This window comes from Arachis hypogaea, chromosome 5, assembly GCF_003086295.3.
Source record: "Arachis hypogaea cultivar Tifrunner chromosome 5, arahy.Tifrunner.gnm2.J5K5, whole genome shotgun sequence".
Lineage (NCBI taxonomy): Eukaryota > Viridiplantae > Streptophyta > Magnoliopsida > Fabales > Fabaceae > Arachis > Arachis hypogaea.
In genome coordinates, this window is record NC_092040.1 from 81,823,701 (window position 1) to 81,845,148 (window position 21,448).

A 21,448-nucleotide genomic window follows, 5' to 3' on the forward strand; every position below is an offset into this window, starting at 1 on the left:
TAAGAAAATGATAATTTGGTATTTTTAGGTATTGATTTTAGGGTTTTTAGGCAATGGAGGTGTTTGAGATTTGGGAAAGAAGAGAGGAGGGGTTGAAGATAATGGTGGGGATAATTTTGGAATTTTATTAAAAAGTCAACATATTTAGGATTTGGGTACTTTTGTCGTACAGAATCCATTTTTGATGGATACAACATTAGTTTCCTTCTTTAATGGGTACTTTTGTCAGTGTTCGTAAAGTTCATGGGTACAAATGGTTGTTTTTGTTGATTCTATTACTCAACTTTTTTTTTAAACAAGTGATAGAATTAAAAAAAAAGATAAATTTAATGTCATTTACAATGAAAAGAAACATAATAGATTCAATATTAAAAAGATATAATGCATTTTGATCCAATAATCTATATCTCTTCTTCTTGTCTGAAAACTATATATCGGTATCGATTAGAATTATACTGAAGAGCTTGAACTGTTTAGTCAACAAATGTTTTACGAATATTTGTTAAGTATTCTTTCCAAAAATGAAAAATTTTATAAACAAAGTTTTAAAATACTTAATACAGTAACTAACTTAGCTTTTTTGAATTTTTAATTAACCAGTGTATGTGCTCTTTATTACTAAGGTTAGAATTAATGAACTGACATTCCTTATTTCCACTGGATAGCTAATTAGCTAGCTAAGCTAGAAAGTTCTATTCCGAGACTTGTTTAGCTTTTGAAAAAACTTAAGGTCACAAAAACGACAAAACAATTTGCATGGCTAGCTGTGTGAAATTTTGAATCTAAAACCTACATTGATTATCGACCATTATTAGGGTAACAGTAAGGTTATGAAAATCGGATCGGTCATTAAATGGGTTGAGTGATTGGTTTAATAGTTTAATAAAAATTAAATCGTAATTGAATTGATTTAATTAAATATAAAATAAAATTATAAAAAAATTAATATATAATTTTAAATATTTAAATTTAAATAAAAGATACATGTATATTGTGTTTTGTGATTCTTGTCATATTTCACAGTGAAATATTCTTAAGTTGGATTAAAATTTTTTCAAAAAGAACCTGTTTAAGATTTTGATGGCATTATATATCTTATAATTGTTGATTACTTTGTGTCTGTTCCATCTAAATTACATACAATATATAAATAACAAATTAGTGAATTACATACAACAGCCATTACAACATTTACAGCAAAATTCAGAGAATTACATACAACAGTCAGGCCAACAATTACAGCTAAATTCAGAATCCAAAATTAAATTACATACAATAGTAATTACAAATTAGTGAATAACATACGGCATCAATTACAACAATCACAACAAAATTCAAAATCCAACATTAAATTACATACAGTAGAGATTACATATAATTAACCAAACACTACAAGAAAAACACCCATTCAGGTACACTTGAAAAGTGTAGCTAAAAGTGAAAAAAAATGATGCCTTAGGCTACGGCTACGCTTTCTGGGCTATGGCTACGCTTTTTGGGGGGTGATTCCTATTCAGTTGTTGGTTATTCTCAAAGGCTATACTTTTCTGCACCAAAGGCTACGCTTTTAGCTTTTGGGAATAAGGTGCGCTTTTCAAGTGATGCTGTTTAGGACTAAAGGCTACGCTTTTCAGCTTCCATTTTTACCAGAATAGGCTACGGTTTTCAGTGCTACTGCATCACCTGTAAAGCGTAGCCACATTGTATACCATGACTACCGTTTATAAGTGTAGCCTTAGATCCCTCTTTTTTTTTTAATACCATAGCTACTATATATAAGTGTAGCCTTAGGTCCCTCATTGTTATTTTTTTATTTTCTTGTATATATATATATATATATATATATATATATATATATATATATATATATATATATATATATTCTAAAATCTAATATTTAATAATGTAATTATATATATAATCCTATATTTTTAATTAAATTAGTAAACTATTATAAAATAAAAATAAATACATAATAATACAATCCAATATTCTTTAAATAATAAAAATTATCCTTAAACAAAATTTAGGTTGCCATAATAAATTAGCAGCCATAAAATCTTCTGTTTGAGAATAATACAAATTGTTTCTCTAAAAATAAAATTTATTTCTCTAAAAATAAATTACTTCAAAATCAATTGCACATGTACAAGGCGAAGTGGTTATCTTTCTTTTTATAGATCAGATGTTGGTACTGCCTACTCCGATTGAGGCCTGACTAACTAACTTTGGCGTAATTTTTTGTTTGAGAGTATGCTTCTAATAATCCTTGCACTACCTTTATGCCTCTGATTCTGCTTCAGAGGTGTTGAGCCAACAATTATTTTGGCTGAAGATGTTACATTATTCTACTCTAATAGACTATCTAAATCAGACCCATGCACAATAAAAAATCCATCAAAATATGAAGTGATAGTATGATCATACAAGATAAGTCCATAAATCATAATAAAAGGAACCAAAGAAAAATCCATGCCAGAACTTATAGCGAATTCCTGATTTATCATATTCCATCTCATGAGCAATAAGGCAGCATATTAGAAGAAAATAATTCTCAAAGTCACTTTAGTATGAACCCTTATGCTAATAAAATGATATGCATCATAATAGCATCTATAAGTAGTGCTTTCTCTATAGTACATTGACCTTTTTATCATTAACTAACAAGTAATAAACAAGTGCCATCCTATAATCTTAATAAAATAGTTAATCTCTCTCCTCGTCATTTCATGAGCCACTAAGGTTACATTGAAACCAACATTTATCAACAACTCCAACTAGTAAAAGGATGATTCAAGGATACTATCATCCACGAGAACATTCAAATAGAATGAATCAATTAAATTAATTAAAATTTAGGTGATAATTACAGAAAATCAGATCAAGATGCATCTGATTGATACAAACTAGACATGACTAGTGGCAACTTATTGACATTGACGTCACAACATAAAGAAGCAGAATTTCAAAGTTGCTTTTCATTAGAGTAAGAATAGTTAATAAAACTTCTTTCAAAGCAATTCATGTGAGGTTTGTCCACACTGCATAAAATTGTCAGCACTTAGATCTTTTATGATTTAAAATAATAATTTATTCTAAATAGGAAAAGGGTAAATTGCGATGGCTGCTCTCTAGTCTTGACATTAGACAATAATACACACAATACTTCTCTATTTTGATATTTGCAATAGTACATTTTAAATTTTTAATGAATTTCTAGTGCAATTTAAAGTTATATAATACTTAATATTTCTATAGATCGTAAGTTGTGGTATTAATTTCTTTTATAAACACAGCACTAACAAAGTCAATGCAAACATTAAAAAAATTATGTGTTGTATATAATTTAACTTTAACCTCAAGAAAGTGTTAGTGCAATTTATACAAAGGAAAAGGGATTAAAGTTACTAACCGTTTTCTCGTACCACTCTTTGGTCAAGAAAAGTTTGATTCCATGAACAATCAACGAGGCATAGACAATGACAAAGAGATGATGTGAGTACCAACATGCATTGAAGCCAATTAGACTGTTGAGTGGTTTAGGAAGCTTAACCCTGTTTCTCCTGAATCAAGGTGCGGCTTGTACTTTTAAGGGCTTGCACGAAGGAGGCGAGGGAATTCGCAAGAAAGATGAAAAATTGCATGTATTCCAACAACAATTGCTACTGCCACAACTATTACCTGCAAGAACAATAACATATATACCCTCGCTTTATTTGTACTACTAACTTTATTTAGGTGGTGACACATTTATTCAGCAAGAGAATCTTTCCTTGAGAAGCAAATTTGCCACTTTTAATTCATGAAACACTCCAAATATTCTTCATACTTTTTTTGCAATTTGACTTGTGAAAACACACAAGTCCCAACAAAGATTTGGGCAAGTGAAAAATATTACCTTGTGGAAGTTAAGGTTGTCATCAAAAGGAACCATGATGCCAAGCTTGGTCTTATTCCTCGTCAAAGTAATAGTGTTCCGGCAAATTGGTAACAAGATAATAGCCATGTTTAATTTAAGTGTCTCAGCTGCACCTTTGGCCATGCATGTACAATACCCCATAACATGATATACATCTTTTCTCCTTCTATAGTGTATGAATTTGCAGGCAAATAAACCTAACATCACATAAATCCATAGTGCCATAACCCAAGTTCTTTGCCAGTTGTCCTGTATGAAGTACTTGGTATTTGTATAGCACCTCCTAACAGCACTGTCTTCATATGTAGGCTTCAGTTTCAAGCTTAGCATTTGGCTTAGGTACTTGCTATCACCTCTTGTAGAATGACTTGGTCCGTGCAATAAGAGCATCTCTAGGCTATCCAGCTGATGAAGCAGTAATTATAATCACCAATTGGCCAAATAAATGAGATTAACATTGATGAGTTTGAAAAACTCTAATTTAATTTTTGATGATGAACAAACATTATTGAAATATTAAATTACACAATTATTAATTTGTTTTTCATCTAACATATATTAATTAATAATTTTGTGATGCAGAATTTTAATTGGGCTGAAAATAAAAGTACAAGCCCAATAATACTCATCCTTGATATGATGCAAGAATACATGATGAGTATGGCTGAATTGATTTTAGGCCGAAACAAAATTGACAAGCCCAAGTGTTTTATTATTAGCTCAGCCTTGAATGTTCAAATTAATTTGTTGCTGAAGCTAGTTGTTATACTGGGCCAAATTGATTTTATTATTGTTACAAGCCCAAGATCTATGCTAAGAGATCCAATGCTTGATCCAAAATTTATCAGGAAAGCAAATGTTGCATTTTGCCTGATGCCTTCAACGGATCCCCTCTCTAAGCATGTGATGGAACTCAACGTTTTATTTAGAAGAGTTAATACATGCATTGGAAACATAAATGAGAGAGAGTATGAGTGACATGATTGATTTACTTTATGCTGCACGATACTCAAGCAAGGAAAGTAAAAGCAACTTTCTACACTTGACTTAATTGCTACTCTTCCATTTGCTTCTTCTCTCTCATCTCTTTCTTTTCCTTTGGTCATTATCCAGGAAACCATGGAAGCAAAAATGAGCTACCGAAGTGAAGGAAGAACACACTACAAGACCATCATGATGATGGCAAGAAAACATAACAAAATAAAAGTATGCTGTGGCTGAGATTTTCACCAAAAATGGTAAGATTTGGTGAGATAATCTCGAGCTCTTCATACCCAAAAAGAAAGAAGAAGATTCGGCCAGCAAGGAGGAGATTCTTGGACGCATGGCTTGTCTTTGATTCTGCTCAACCACCACAAGAAGTAGCTAGAGTGGCGAAGTGATGGAAGAGGCAGAGATTGGAGCAAATGAAGCCATCATCATCATGAAGCATCAAGGGCCAGAAATCCATCTTGGAGAGCAAGCCAAGGATGGAGCGCTCGGATTGATGAAGAGTGATGACCAAGGAAGAACTAGAGGTATTTGCATGTTGGGTTTTGTATGAGTTACCGCTTCTCTCTCAGTGGCCGAACCGGTTTATGTGTGAAGGAAAAGAAGTTAAGCTTGGTTTTGTTTCAACTGTGAAGGCTTCTCTTCTCTATAAAAGGGGTGAACAGTCACGGTTTGATTCAAGGAGAAAGTTTGAGAGTGCAAGGCATAGAAGTCTCATAGCTACCTAAGCTTACAGATTTTCTTCTTTTTCAAAGTATTCTGTTTTGTATTTTTCTGTTTAATTTTGTCATGTCTTAAGTCTCATGGAAAAAGGCAAACAGTGACGTTTGTATGAAAAATCCATAGAGTGGAAAAAGGCAGAGAGTGCAAAATTAAAAGAAAAAGCCATAGATGTCCTTAGAGTCCCTTTGTTCATCAATGTTGTGTTTCATGATTCTGTGGGAATCCCCTTTTTAGTTGGGTTACCACTTTACAGTTTGTAATCAGGTTGATTATAGTGAAATTCCATCATTGTTGTGATGGAGACTGGATGTAGGCTGCATTGCACTTAGCAGCTGAACCAGGATATATCTGGGTATAATCTTCTTTCTCTACTTCTCCATTTCTGTTTCTACTGCACAGGAGCTAAAACCAAAAATATCTCGTGCCAAGTGACGAGACAAAAATAAAAAGTCTTGTGGCTAGGGACGATACAAAAACAGAAAAGTCTCCTCAAAGACCAGAAAGTGTAATCAAGCAAAAAGGGGGCTAAGATTCAACCCCCTCCTTCTCTTAGCCACTGAAACCATCAATTGGTATGAGAGCTTGGTCTCATAGAGATCAAGCTTTGCAGCTTGGAGAAAAGATCCTATTGGCAGAAAGCAGTGGCTCAAATCTAGTGTCCTACAATCTTACATAAGGACAGTCAAGCAATAGACCACCTCTCTTCAATGGGAAAAACTATACCTATTGGAAGGAGAGAATGAAGATCTTTGTACAAGTAGTAGACTATAGGCTTTGGAATATCATCTTAGAAGGACCACAGTTTCCTACTAACACAAGTGCTGAAGGAGTAGTCACTCTTAAACTAGAAGCAAGCTGGACCGAGGAAGATAGGAAGAAAGTGGAGCTAAATGCAAAAGCTGTAAATCTACTAAACTGTGCTATCAGCTTCGAGGAATACCGACGGGTATCACGACGCACAACGGCAAAGGAAATCTGGGACAAATTGCAAATCACTCATGAAGGAACCACCATTGTAAAAAAGACTCGGATAGACATGTTAAATAGAGAGTATGAAATGTTTGCAATGAAGGAAGGAGAATCCATTGATAAACTATTCGATCGGTTCAACACCATCATTGTTGGCTTGGATGCTATGGGAATCACTCATTCAGATACTGTGCTTGTGAGAAGAGTGTTGAGATGTCTCACTAAAGAGTGGGAAACAAAAGCTTTAATTATTTCTGAGAGTAGTAGTCTTGATTCCATGACATTTGATGATTTGAGAGGAAATTTTCTTGCTTTTGAAAACACTTATTTGAAAAAAGAGTCAAAAAAGAAAGGAATTGCTTTTTCTTCTGTAACTAACCCCCTGGATGATGAATCCAGTGATAACTCCTCTGAAAATGAATTTGTGTTGTTTGCTAAAAAATTCAGGAAAATGGTGAAGTTCAAAGGCAAAAGCAGCAGCTCAAGGAAAATGAAGAAAGACCTTAGCAAAGTAACTTGTTACAACTGCAAGAAAATGGGACACTTCAAATTTGACTGTCCCAATTTAAAGAAGGAGGAGAAGCAAAAAAGGGGGAAGAAGAAGGGTCTGATGGTATCATGGGAAAACTTGGAAAATGACTCAGACAGTGATGAAGAATTTGAGACCAAGTCACAGCCTTGTCTCATGGCAAATCATATAGATCAGGTATTCCTTCAAAACCCTGACACTGAAGACCTTCATCTTATGATAGATCACCTCTCTGAAAAAATAAGATGCTTTCTTCTTGATAATCAAGATCTTGAACAACAAATCACCATCCTTAAATCTGAAAATAATTTTCTCAAAGAAAAACTAAGGGAGGCCGAAACTACTTGTGATCTTGTGGAAGAAAATAAGCAGTTGAAAGCTCAACTTAGAAGTTGTGAAAGTGATCATTCGGTAGTTGCATATGTAAACTGTTTTAAGGAAAATGAAGAGTTGCTGAAAAAGGTTAAAAGCCTTGAAAATGACTTAGCCAAATTTACTCAAATTTCTGAAAATCTAAATCAAATATTAGCTAGTCAAAAACCACTCTTTGATAAAGCTAGTTTGGGGTTTTATAAATCTGATAAGAAACCTTCTTTTAAAGATAGAGCTTCTTCATCCAATGACACAAGGTTTCAAGATCTCACATACTTTAACAAAATAGCAACTCAAAGGTTTTGTAGGTTATGCAACCAAAGCGGTCATTTTCCCGTTCACTGTTTCTTTGGTGAAAGAATGATTGGTGATAAAGTTTACAAAGTTATTTTTGATTACAATGATTTGGGACATAGGAGATGGTTTAACGTGAAAGGATCCAAGAAAATTTAGATACCTAAGGTCACTTGAGATTATTTTGTAGGTGTGCCTAGCATCCAAGAGGAAGGAAAATACGTGGTACATGGACAGCGGATGCTCTAGGCATATGACCGGAAAGACAACCTTCTTCGTAAAGCTTGATGAATATGATGGAGGACTTGTCACCTTCGGTGATGATGGAAAAGGAAAGATAGTGGCCGTTGGAAAAGTTGGTAAAAGCTTTTCATCTTGTATAAATGATGTTCTTCTTGTAAATGGTTTGAAACATAATTTACTTAGTGTAAGTCAATTGTGTGATTTAGGATTTGAAGTAATTTTTAGAAAATTTGTGTACTTGGTTGTTTGTGAAAAAACTGGGGATATTCTTTTTGAAGCTAAGAGATGCAACAATGTGCATGTATTAACTCTTGAGGACTTGAAAGAACAAAATGTAACATGTTTTACATCTCTTGAATCTGAAAATGGCTATGGCATAGAAAGTTGGGTCATGCTCGCATGTACCAAATTTCTAAGCTAGTGAAGAAAAATCTGGTTAGAGGAATTCCTAAAATCAAATTTGATAAGGATCTTACTTGTGATGCTTGTCAATTAGGCAAACAAGTTAAATCCTCTTTTAAACCAAAATATGGAATTTCAACCAAGAGGCCATTAGAGATGTTACACATTGATCTTTTCGGTCCAACAAGAACCCAAAGTCTAGGAGGTAAACACTATGGTTTGGTGGTGGTAGATGATTACTCTAGATTTGGTTGGGTACTTTTTCTTGCTCATAAAAATGATGCTTTCTATGCTTTCTCAACCCTTTGCAAGAAAATTCAAAATGAAAAAGATTTAAAAGTGGCTCATTTAAGAAGTGATCACAGAAAAGAATTCGAAAATCAAGACTTTAAAAAATTCTATGATGACTTTGAAATTACTCATAATTTTTCATGCCCTAGAACACCTCAACAAAATGGGGTTGTTGAAAGAAGGAATAGAAGCCTTCAAGAAATGACTAGGGCTATGTTATGCGAGAATGAGGTTCCTAAATTTCTATGGGCTAAAACTGTAAATACAGCATGCTATATTTTGAATAGAACAATTATTAGAAAATGGTTGAAAATAACTCCTTATGAGCTATGGAAAGGAACCCCTCCAAATCTTAAGTACTTTCATGTTTTTGGATGCAAATGTTTTGTGCTTAACAACAAAGAAAATCTTGGGAAGTTTGATCCAAAATCTTATGAAGGAATGTTTGTTGGATACTCAACCACTAGCAAGGCCTACAGGATTTATCTCAAAGAACATAGAACCATAGAGGAATCCATACATGTTACTTTTTGTGATTCTAATTTAATTTCCAATACTGTGATTGATGATGATTCAGATTGTGAAGAAGCTAGAACAAGTAAAGAAAATCCCAAGTCTGCCCAAAATGAAGAATCTGCTAGTCCAGTTTTGTCTCGTCAGAATAGAGGAGACATTTCCATTTTTTTTCCTGAGACACCACGAGAAACTGAAACAGTGAGACCAATGGAAACTCATCAAAGCTCAACACCACAAAAGAAGCCTAGAGAATGGAAGTCCATGAGGGGTCATCCTCATGACTTTATCATTGGTGATCCCTGATAAACCCATATTTCATGGTTTATCTTGTGCTCAACTGAGTGGTTTTTATCAACTCTTTACCCACTTATTCATACTATTTGCATGGTTTTACATTTGCCTTCCTAGTTATGTGCTTTGATTGAAAACATGTTTCTTTGGACTTATATTTGCTTATTATTAATCCTCTCTTATTACCATTAGATGCCTTGATATGTGTGTTAAGTGTTTTCAGATATAATAAGACAGGAATGGCTTGGAGGATGGGAAGGAAGCATGCAAAAGTGGAAGGAATACAATAAGTTGGAGAAATTGCTAAGCTGTCCAACCTGACCTCTTCGCACTCAAACGGCTATAACTTTAGCTACAGAGGTCCAAACGATGTGGTTCCAGTTGCGTTAGAAAGCTAACGTCCGGGGTTTCAATTTGATATATAATTTGTCATAGCTGCCACGACGCCAGGCGACGCGAACACGTGAGTCACGCGGACGCGTGACCTGGCAGGAACGCAACCCACGCGACCGCGTGAGCCATGCGGCCGCGTCACTTTTCCGCAACCTGTACGGACCAGAAAGTGGGGGAATGTATGCATTCATAGGGAGGCTCTCATAATTCACTTTTCATGTTTTAGATGTAGTTTTTAGAGAGAGAGGTTCTCTCCTCTCTCTTAGTATTAGGATTTAGGATTTCTCTTAGTTTTAGGAGTGGCTCTCAATCCCAGGTTCTTTATTTATTCTATTATTTTATTTCAGTTTGTTAATGTTGGTTTACGAACTTCATGTTAGAATTGATTTCTTTTATTAATGCATTTTGAGGTATTTCAGATTATGATTGTTTTATTCTGTTTAAGATTGCTTGCAATTCAATTTAGATTTATTTTTCCCTTTCGGCTTTGGTTAAATAATTGGTGACCCTTGAGTTATCAAACTCATTGTTGATTGAAAATTGGAATTCTTCAAGAATTAATTCAAGTTCCAATAACTCTAGTCTTTCCCAAGGAAAGACTAGGACCTGAGGAATCAGAATTAATTCATCCACCTAACTTACCTTCATAGTTAGAGGTTAACAAAGTAGGAGAAGAATCCAATTCTCTTTACAATTGATAAGGATAACCAGGATATGACTTCCTGTTTTCATACCTTGCCAAGAGTTTATTATATAGTTATTTATTTATTTTATTTCTTCTTATGCAACATACTGCTCCCTAATTTCTAAAACCCCTAATTTACAAACTCATAACCAATAATAAGAACATACCTCCCTGCAATTCCTTGAGAAGACGACCCGAGGTTTGAATACTCGGTTATCAATTTCAAGGGGGTTTGTTACTTGTGACAACCAAAACGTTTGTACGAAGGGATTTTTGTCGGTTTAGAGACTATATCTACAACGCGACTGTTTTTATGATATTTTTTACTGGCAAAAATCCTAACGTCAATCCCTCTCAAGGAGTAACAACAAGACCCTCAACCAAAAGACAATCCGAACCAAGCAACGTTGTGCTCTTGTCACAAATGGAGCCCAGCAATGTCAAACAAGCTCTTGAAGATCCATCATGGGTCAAAGCCATGCAAGAGGAGCTTGCTCAATTCGACAAGAATGAGGTTTGGACGCTAGTACCTCATCTGGATGGTAAGAAAGTTACGGGTACTAAGTGGGTGTTTAAAAATAAACTTGGTGAGGATGGACAAGTTGTTCGTAACAAGGCTAGATTAGTGGCCCAAGGTTACGATCAAGAAGAGGGTATAGATTTTGATGAGTCTTCTGCTCCGGTAGCAAGAATGGAAGCAATTAGGTTGCTTCTTGCCTATGCTGCCCATAAGAGTTTCAAAATGTTTCAAATGGATGTTAAATGTGCTTTTCTTAATGACTTTATTGATAGAGAAGTGTATGTTGCACAACCCCCCGATTTTGAACATAAAGATTTTCCAAATCATATTTTCAAACTTTCAAAAGCTCTTTATGGCCTTAGGCAAGCTCCAAGAGCTTGGTATGAAAGGCTTAGTGCCTTCCTACTAGAAAATCAATTTCAAAGGGGTACCACGGACACAACTTTATTTATTAAAGCATCTAATGATGATATTCTCCTAGTTCAAGTTTATGTGGATGACATTGTGTTTGGTTCGGCTAATGAGTCCTTGTGTGAAGAGTTTGGAAAACTCATGACTAGTGAGTTTGAGATGAGTTTAATAGGAGAGCTTACTTTCTTTCTTGGCCTCCAAATTAAACAAACTCCTAGTGGTACATTTATTCACCAAGGAAAATATGCAAAAGAACTTATCAAAAAGTTTGGCCTAGAAAATTCTAAACATATGGGAACACCAATGCATCCAAACACTAAACATGAAAAAGATGATAATGGGAAAGATGTGGATGAAACACGGTATAGAGAAATGATTGGTTCACTAATGTATCTTACATCCTCTAGACCGGATATTGTTCAAAGTGTGGGTGTATGTTCAAGATTTCAATCTCACCCAAAAGAATCCCATCTTTCGGCTGTTAAGCGCATCATTAGGTACATTAAGGGAACAAGTGATTATGGCTTGTGGTATCCAAAATCTGATGACTTTTGTGCAGTAGGGTTTTGTGATGCAGATTATGCAGGAGATAGAGTGGATAGAAGGAGCACCTCTGGCATGTGTTGCTTTCTTGGAAGCTCACTCAACATGTGGTCAAGCAAAAAACAAGCCACAGTAGCTCTATCCACAGCTGAAGCTGAATACATATCCGCTTCTGCATGTTGCTCACAAATAATTTAGTTAAAAACGCAGTTGGAAGATTACAAATTAAAAATCAATAGTATACCATTGTTTTGTGATAACATGAGTGCTATAAATATTTCAAAAAATCCTATTTTGCACTCAAATATCATTTTATTAGAGAACATGTGCAAAAGGGTACTATTGATATTCAATTTGTAAAATCTGAAGATCAACTTGCTGACATTTTTACAAAACCCCTCTGTGAAGACAGATTCTGTTTATTAAGAAAAAGCTTGGGAATGATTGATCTTGTTTCTGTTGAAAATTTGTGAAATTCTGATTCTGCTCTGTTTTTGTCTCGTAGGAATGGACGAGATAAAAATAAGAATGAAGGAAGGGATGTGATCTAGGGGGAGACTGTGCAAAATTTATTTGTCATGGGCCCTACAAAATCTCTTTGACCCCACCTTGACCTTTTGTTGGTCCCTCATTTTAGGATGATCAAAATCTTTTTGTTGTCTTATCAAATCTTATTGGAAGTAGCTATTGTCAAATCAGATCACTCTCTCCATCTAATCCCTTGATTCTAGGAAACCACCTTTCAACTTATTTCAAATAAAAGGAGAAATCCCTTGGTTAATAACCGTGCCATAATGGTCATTAACTTCCTCCACAATCTCTTTCCAATCAACATTTAATGCCCTCTAAACCCTCCACTCACCTCACCTTCGGTTATCACTTCATCTTCCATCCCCATTCTTTCCCTTCACTATGAAAAAGAAAACGGCACTTAGAAGAAGTGGCCGAACCTCTATTCCCAAAAGTCCTCCCTTTTCATCACCTCAAACTCACACCCATATCCATCTTCATTCAACATCCTCTTCTACTCATACACCCCTCTAAAAAGACCGAAACTATGTGTCGGAAAGTCATTGCTCGAAAAGCTTCAGGAAGAGGAAAGACAGGAAAGAACAAGCAACCGAGTGTTGAAGAAGATGAAGAGGAATCACACACCTCACCCCCTCCATCACCACACAAAAAATCCACTCCACATGCATCCGGAAAAGGCTCTCAGAAGACGAAAATTTTTGTGTTACATGATACTAGAGAACCTGCAAATTTGGAATCACTAGAATTCAAGAACAAATTTCACAAAACTCACTCACATTTTGATCCTTCTCGGTTCTACTCTTGTGCCTTCTACGAATTCCACAAAGATGTTTTGCTGAAACATCATCTCTGCCCATCATACTTGGTAAATCTTGAAAATCTGGCAACCAAAGGAATCAACTTTTCCCCTCTGTTCGGTGGCCTGAAATGGACCCCATTGGTTTACATTCAGAAACTCGTTTACCCAGGGCTGGTCCGAGAATTCTATGCAAACATGCGTTTGATTGATGGCTCAATTCATTCTTACGTTAAGCGCGTTTACATGACTCTCAATCCTCAAACCATAAGCGCTGCTCTTGGGTACGAAGATGAAGGACCAAAAGTTTACATGATTAATAAATAGGATGATCAGGTTGGAGTCACACAGCAAACCGTCTTGCAACACATATGCACAAATCTTTCTGGATTAGATGGATTAATTCCAACCCATCGAGCACTCGGTCCTGAGAACTCTCTTTTGCACCGGATCATCACTCACATCCTCACTCCGCAAAGTGGTTCTCACCACAGAGTAACAGTTTCTGACTCCATTATTCTCTTTGTCCCTGTTACTTCTTCTCCAATTTCATTTGCTTATATTATGATACGTCATATGTGGGAAGCAGTTAAAAGTACAAAAAAGGCTAATCTTCCTTATGGAATGTTCCTCACATGTATCTTTGAATATTTTAAGGTTGATTTATCTAATGAAGCTGTTGAGAACAAGGTCTCGATGATTAAAGGAGGAGAAGTTTCGGGTAAGAAAAGTAAGCACTCAATACCGTCCGAGCCATCACTCAGCGATCTTGAGAGTCGTCCCCCTGAATCTTCCAAAGTGACTGCATCAATTAGGGAAGTTCTTAATGAATTCCTCAACATGTCAAGGTTAATGGTTCAATCCCACAAGGTTTCCCGGAAGTTAGCATATGAAAATGAAAAGGCCTGGAGGAAATGTCACGAAAGGGTGAGCTTCATGGTTCAAAGCTTTGAGGATGAGATGGGGACAGATGCTAAAGAAGAAGATTCTGACTCAGAATTCAACCTTTCAGATGATTGATGACTGTTTCTCTGTTTACATTTGATATTGGCATCTTTAGGCTCAAATCTTATTTTGTAGAGGCATGACTTGATACTCACTGCTCTATGACTTTGATACACTTTTGGTACTTTATTATGGATATTTTGTTGTGCTGCCAAAAACTTTCTGTGCAGGTGCCCTTTGATGCCAAAAGGGGGAGTAAAATGATTCCAAAATTGAAACTGGAACCGAAACTGGAACAGGGGATGAAATTCTGTGAGAATTCATGATCACCTCTGATGATAATTAAACAATGCATTTGGTTTATGATTGGTTTATGATGATTGAGAATGCATTCAGATTATCTTGATTGCTGCCATTATTTGATGTTTATCTGGGTAAAATGTGTTTACTGTGTTCATAATACATTTTACTTACTTTGATAAAATAATTTATGTTGTATTTATTTTTGGCAGCTCCGTTAGTTCTTAATGGTGAAAATTGTTGTGTTTGGAAAGATTAAATCATGATTGAAAAATATTTTTCCTACCAAGTTTGCTCTGATTTATTGAAAAATATTTTTGAACAGCAAGTCTTCTGCCAATAACAGATTTTGATTGATTATGGTATGATTGAGCAGAAAATCAAATTTGTGATAACAAATAAGTTTTGTATATCATTTAAATCTACTCATAAATCAAGCATTTAGCATCATGTAATGAATATGCTAAATAACATTATTACTTGAAGTTTGATTAAAATGTTACAGGTTAGTGCTTCTCTTCGTAAAAATGGCATATATTAAGGGGGAGCCATGGGACATTTAGAAAGGGGGAGAAATTCAAATTCAAAGGGAGTATTCTTTACTCAATCTTTAAATTTCTTTTCATTTCAATTTTAATAATGTTTGTCATCAAGGGGGAGATTGATGAGTTTGGAAAACTCTAATTTAATTTTTTATGATGAATAAACATTATTGAAATATTAAATTACAAAATTATTAATCTGTTTTTCATCTAACATATGTTAATTAATAATTTTGTGATGCAGAATTTTAATTGGACCGAAAATAAAATTCTGGTACAAGCCCAATTATACTCAGCCTTGATATGATGCAAGAATACATGATGAGTATGGCTGGATTGATTTTGGGCCGAAACAAAATTGACAAGCCCAAGTGTTTTATTATTAGCTCAGCCTTGAATGTTCAAATTAATTTGTTGCTGAAACTAGTTGTTATACTGGGCCAAATTGATTTTATTATTGTTACAAGCCCAAGATCTATGCTAAGAGATCCAATGCTTGATCCAAAATTCATCAGGAAAGCAAATGTTGCATTTTGCCTGATGCCTTCAACGAATCCCCTCTCTAAGCATGTGATGAAACTCAAAGTTTTATTTAGAAGAGTTAATACATGCATTGGAAACATAAATGAGAGAGAGTATGAGTGACATGATTGATTTGCTTTGTGCTGCACGATACACAAGCAATGGAAGTAAAAGCAACTTTCTACACTTAATTTGACTTAATTGCTACTCTTCCATTTGTTTCTTCTCTCTCATCTCTTTCTTTTCCTTTGGTCATTATCCAGGAAACCATGGAAGCAAAAATGAGCTACCGAAGTGAAGAAAGAACACACTACAAGACCATCATGATGATGGCAAGAAAATATAACAAAATAAAAGTATGTTGTGGTTGAGATTTTCACCAAAAATGGTAAGATTTAGTGAGGTAATCTCGAGCTCTTCATACCCAAAAAGAAAGAAGAAGATTCGGCCAGCAAGGAGGAGATTCTTGGACGCATGGCTTGTCTTTGATTCTGCTCAACCACCACAGGAAGTATCTAGAGTGACAAAGTGATGGAAGAAGCAGAGATTGGAGCAAATGAAGCCATCATCATCGTGAAGCATCAAGGGCCAGAAATCCATCTTGGAGAGCAAGCCAAGGATGGAGCGCTCGGATTGATGAAGAGTGATGACCAAGGAAGAACTAGAGGTATTTGCATGTTGGGTTTTGTATGAGTTACCTCTTCTCTCTCAGTGGCCGAACCGATTTATGTGTGATGGAAAAGAAGTTAAACTTGGTTTTGTTTCAACTGTGAAGGCTTCTTTTCTCTATAGAAGGGGTGAACAGTTACGGTTTGATTCAAGGAGAAAGTTTGAGAGTGCAAAGCACAGAAGTCTCATAGCTACTTAAGCTTACAGATTTTCTTCTCCTTCAACGTATTCTATTTTGTATTTTTCTGTTTAATTTTGTCATGTCTTGAGTCTCATGGAAAAAGGAAAACAGTGAGGTTTGTATGAAAAAGCCATAGAGCGGAAAAAGGCAGAGAGTGCAAAATTAAAAGAAAAAGTCATAGATGTCCTTAGAGTTCCTTTGTTCATCTATGTTGTGTTTCATGATTTTGTGGAAATCCCCTTGTAAGTTGGGTTAGCACTTTATAGTTTGTAATCAGGTTGATTATAGTGAAATTCCATCATTGTTGTGATGGAGACTGGATGTAGGCTGCATTGCACTTAGCAGCTGAACCAGGATATATCTGGGTGTAATCTTCTTTCTCTACTTCTCCATTTGTGTTTCTACTGCACAAGAGCTAAAACCAAAAATATCTCGTGCAAAGTGACGAGACAAAAATAAAAAGTCTCGTGGCTAGGGACGAGACAAAAACAGAAAAGTCTCCTCAAAGACCAGAAAGTGTAATCAAGCAAAAAGGGGGCTAAGATTCAAACCCCCCCTTCTCTTAGCCACTGAAACCATCAAACATGAGTAATATGGAGTTTTTGTTTTTCTTTTCAAATAAATTTCTAGTCACTTCTAGAGTTAGCTATTTATGATTTTGGTCTATGTCAAATTTTTCTTATGGATTTGATCTAATTTCCTAAATACAAGTGAAATCAGTCCCTCTCATCATCTTAAATATAAAACAACTTCATACTTATGAGTTATGATTTGAAATATAAGTACTTATCTATATATGAAACTGTAATAGTGACTAATTTTACTTAATTTTGATAAGTTTTATACCAAAACGATCTGAAATAGGATGATGTGAATACCATGATAAATCCTGTCTCTTCACGGTCTAGTTCTTCCATGATCAAAGCTGCATATTCTTCAGCCTGCTGCTGTATGTTTGAGGGTTTGTTTGTTGTGGCACTAAGGTAGATGATCTGAAAACAGAATTGATCATTTGTGATCAAGGAAACTCTTATTCTCATAAGAACAAAATGCAAAGATAGGAAAGGAAAAAAGGTTGCCGATAAAAACTACTTCATATAAACCTCTTTAATTTCTTTTTTTGTTGATGAATTTAAAAAGAAAATTCATATAAACCTCTTTAATTTCTTCCTCGGTGATTTTTCCATCTGCATCTTTATCAACCCTGCATTATTCCAAATGAAGGTTAACATACTTAATGGTGAGAATTAAAGAAAATACCAACCAATTTCTTTTCCTAGTTCTAAAATTAAGTAAAGAGGTAATGAATTAGTTACATGTCAAAGACGGTTCTGTGCCTGGAATCAAAACTCTGGTCAGAAATCTGGTCCCAAAAGTCCTTCAATTGTGCCTTGCTAATTGAATCCCCATGAATATCCTTCCTCCTAGACAAAGAATAAAAAATATGCCAGCATGCCTCAGATTCCTTGCTCATCCCTATATACAAACAATTCAACAAATTCGAACCATAGTTACCCAAACACTTCCTAAAAGAAAACTACTCAGAACAAGTCCGTATTTCACTCACACACACACACACAAACAATTTCACAAACACTTAGAAAGCAACAACAAAAAAATAGTGCAGATTTGTTATGAACTCTTCAATTTTAATTATTACTTATACATTTTCCAAAGAGAGAACGATGAAGCCATCCATTAGTTGAAGTAGTAAGAACATCAAACTGCTTCTCCACTTCATGCCACCCTGCACCACCGACACTGCCACCACCACCACCGCCGCCACCCTTAGCGATGAACTTAAGTCCCTTGAGAGCACTCGAAGCCGCAGACTTAGTCCTATCGTAGTGTCCTCTTCTTGCAACAGCAGCAGCATTAGAAGAAGAAGAAGGTGCTGTTTGTTTGGAAGAAATTGAAGCGAGTCGCTTGAGTTCTTGAGAAACCTGCTTCATTTTAATGGAAGCGGTTCTAACAACAATAGCACCAAAGAAAATCAAGTGGAACAAAAGGAGAAATGAGGGTATGAGAGTTCACCCGCGCTGCAACATATCCAAACCCCCAAATTGAAAACCTAAAATTGGAACCCTAACCCTCTGAATATATACCTTCTCCACCACGTGGTGAGCGACGGGAGGACGATGATGACGATCGATCTGAGCACGCAGCGAAGACGACTGATGGCTCTCGAATGGTTAGCGTCGAGTGAGGAAAAGGAGCGGTGAGTGTGGAAGAGGAGTGGTGAGCTGCGGTTGGCTTCTGTTGGAGTTGGATGAAGATTGGAACTTGGATGTGAAATTAGGAATTTAGAGTTGAAGTGTGGTGGCTGGTGAGTGATGGGAAAAGGACTGAGGTCTCAACATAAGGGGTTGGATCACAAGTTATCGGGTGCTTATGTGGTAACTGGGTTCTTTTGGTTTTTTTTTCTGTCAAAACACCACCGTTTTGAACCTATATTTCAAAACTGGTACTTTTAAAAATTTGAACGGTTCACTGGTTAACAATTGGTTTAGCCGATTTTACACTAATTTTTTGCAAAATAATTTTTAAAGTCAACTAAATCGATCATGTGATCGGTTTTCAATTAACTTAATTGAATTGACCAGTTCGATCCGATTTTTAAGATCTTGCAATAATTAATAGTTAAAATAATTTGATATTGCAAGCATTAATTTAGTTCTTAAAATATAAAAAAACTTTAAAAAAGTAACTGAATTTTAAAATGATGACCAAGCTAAGGATAATAATGCTTTTTCAAGAGTCTTTGGCGATGCAATTCAAAGGAAACTTAAGGATAAGTTTGGTTTGTATTTTTATTTTTTGTTTTTATTTTAGTATTTTTTATTTTTTAAATTTTATAAAAAATAATAAAATTTTATTTTTTTTTTATTTTTTTATTTTTTATAAAATCTAAAAAATAAAAAATATTAAAAATAATTATAAAAAATAAAAATACAAATCAAATAACACTAAAATAACTATATATATATATATATATATATATATATATATATATATATATATATATATATATATATATATATACTTAATTAATAAATTGGTTATCCCTACATCGACAAATACACATAGTTCAGTATATAGAGAAAAATTAAGTAAAGTTTCAATAGTAATAACAATAATAGATAAATAAAAAAAAATAAACAGGGGAATGATGGAGGATGATAAGCACATGCTTCTATCTTAAAACTGAAAATGGTGAAGAAAGATCCCTGCAACATTAGGTGAAAAAGTCAACGGAAACGGTGTGAAGACTCCTAAATAAAGTGAGAGGGTAGAATTTATGTTTTTGTTAGAATTTTTTAAATTTATTTTTTATTCATTTATTTAATCTATATATATTATATTATTTAATACATATTATATTTTTGTATAAATATTCTTCAATTATTATTAAAATATAAAGATTTATATATATTACAATATATATTATTAATAAAAATTAACATGTTATAATACAATAGTATAATTATAAATAAATTAAAATATTTAAATAAGAGTATTATAAATTAAATAAAACAAACACTTATATTATTATTCTCTTATATAAATAAATAAGAGAAAATTAATTCAAACTATAATAATATTTTTCATTCAACCATGTCTGTTATTCAAAATTTACATCTCCATAGTTTAATTCTTATTATATCTCAATTAGATTTTTGAATTAATTCTTTCTACAGATAAAATTTTTTATTTATTAAATTTTTATTTTTTAAATATCTATAATTTTTTCTCTAAGTAGATAAAAATTACTAAGGAATCAATTCAAATACACACATCAAACTATTAATTTTTTTTACCAACACTATTTAATAATATATCGTAAATAATCTCCCCCAAATATTTAAGTTGTATAAATATAATTGGATGATTTTAAAACAAATTACTCAAAGATACACATCATAACGTATCATGTTATCATATTTCACATCTGATGTTACCCACAAATAATTCCTATATTTTGAAGGAATAATCTCAGCATACAAGTGATTAACACTTACAAGTGTTATAAGTCCTTTATTCTCAAATGTGCCTTTTGTGGCAAGTGTGTTTCACGCGCCTCCTTAAATTAATTAACGCACAAATATATAACTTCCTTGTTTTCAAAGGATTTTATTTCCTTTTTCGAATTTCTTGCCTTCTTTGTTCGATCTCGTTCGTGCATTTTTCTTTGCCTTTTCGTTCGTTGTTTACATGCGTTTCTCCCTGGTTTCTCCTTCGTCATTTACGTGCATTTCTCTCTTTGTTTTCTTGCTTTGATTTTCTCAATTTTCATGGTTTCTGAAATCATGCTTTGAAATCATTTTGAAGATAATGGATGATTCAACTTTAGATTGTCAGCTGAACCAGGGTGAAGTGAATTTTGAATTTGAATAGAATGAAGTTCCTGAGGTGTGGTTTAGTTTCAGTTAATTATTGAATCTGAATTTGATGTAGTTAGTCATTTATGATTGTGTAGCTGAATAATGCGTGAACATTGACTGTGAAATTAATGCATGAATATTAACAGTGAATTGAATCTAATGTACTAGTTTTGATTAATTTTGTGCATTTTATACCAGACGTTCGATTATAGGTCAGAACTGTATGGGTGTATTTTAGGGAAGTTTGGTTGTATTTACAGTTTATGGCTTTTCTTATTATTTTAATTGAGTTATTCTCATTCGGGTGTAGATCAGAAATATTTGGATGTATTTTAGTTGAATTGTTATTTTTTTATGATGTGCAAAAACTCTATACTATATCCTTGTTTTTAACATGGTGTATTTTTTGGGTGTATTTTGCAACCCCTCTGTGTTGTTGATGACCAGTTTGTTCCCAAGGTTGGAATGACTTTTAGCACCCTTGAAGAT

General features: G+C 34.2%; 1 pseudogene; it reads right to left on the reverse strand.

Annotated features, from left to right (window-relative positions):
• Positions 1–3,378: 3,378 nt before the first annotated feature.
• Positions 3,379–18,565, reverse strand: LOC112803618 (respiratory burst oxidase homolog protein D-like; annotated as a pseudogene).
• Between the last annotated feature and the right edge of the window lie 2,883 nt (positions 18,566–21,448).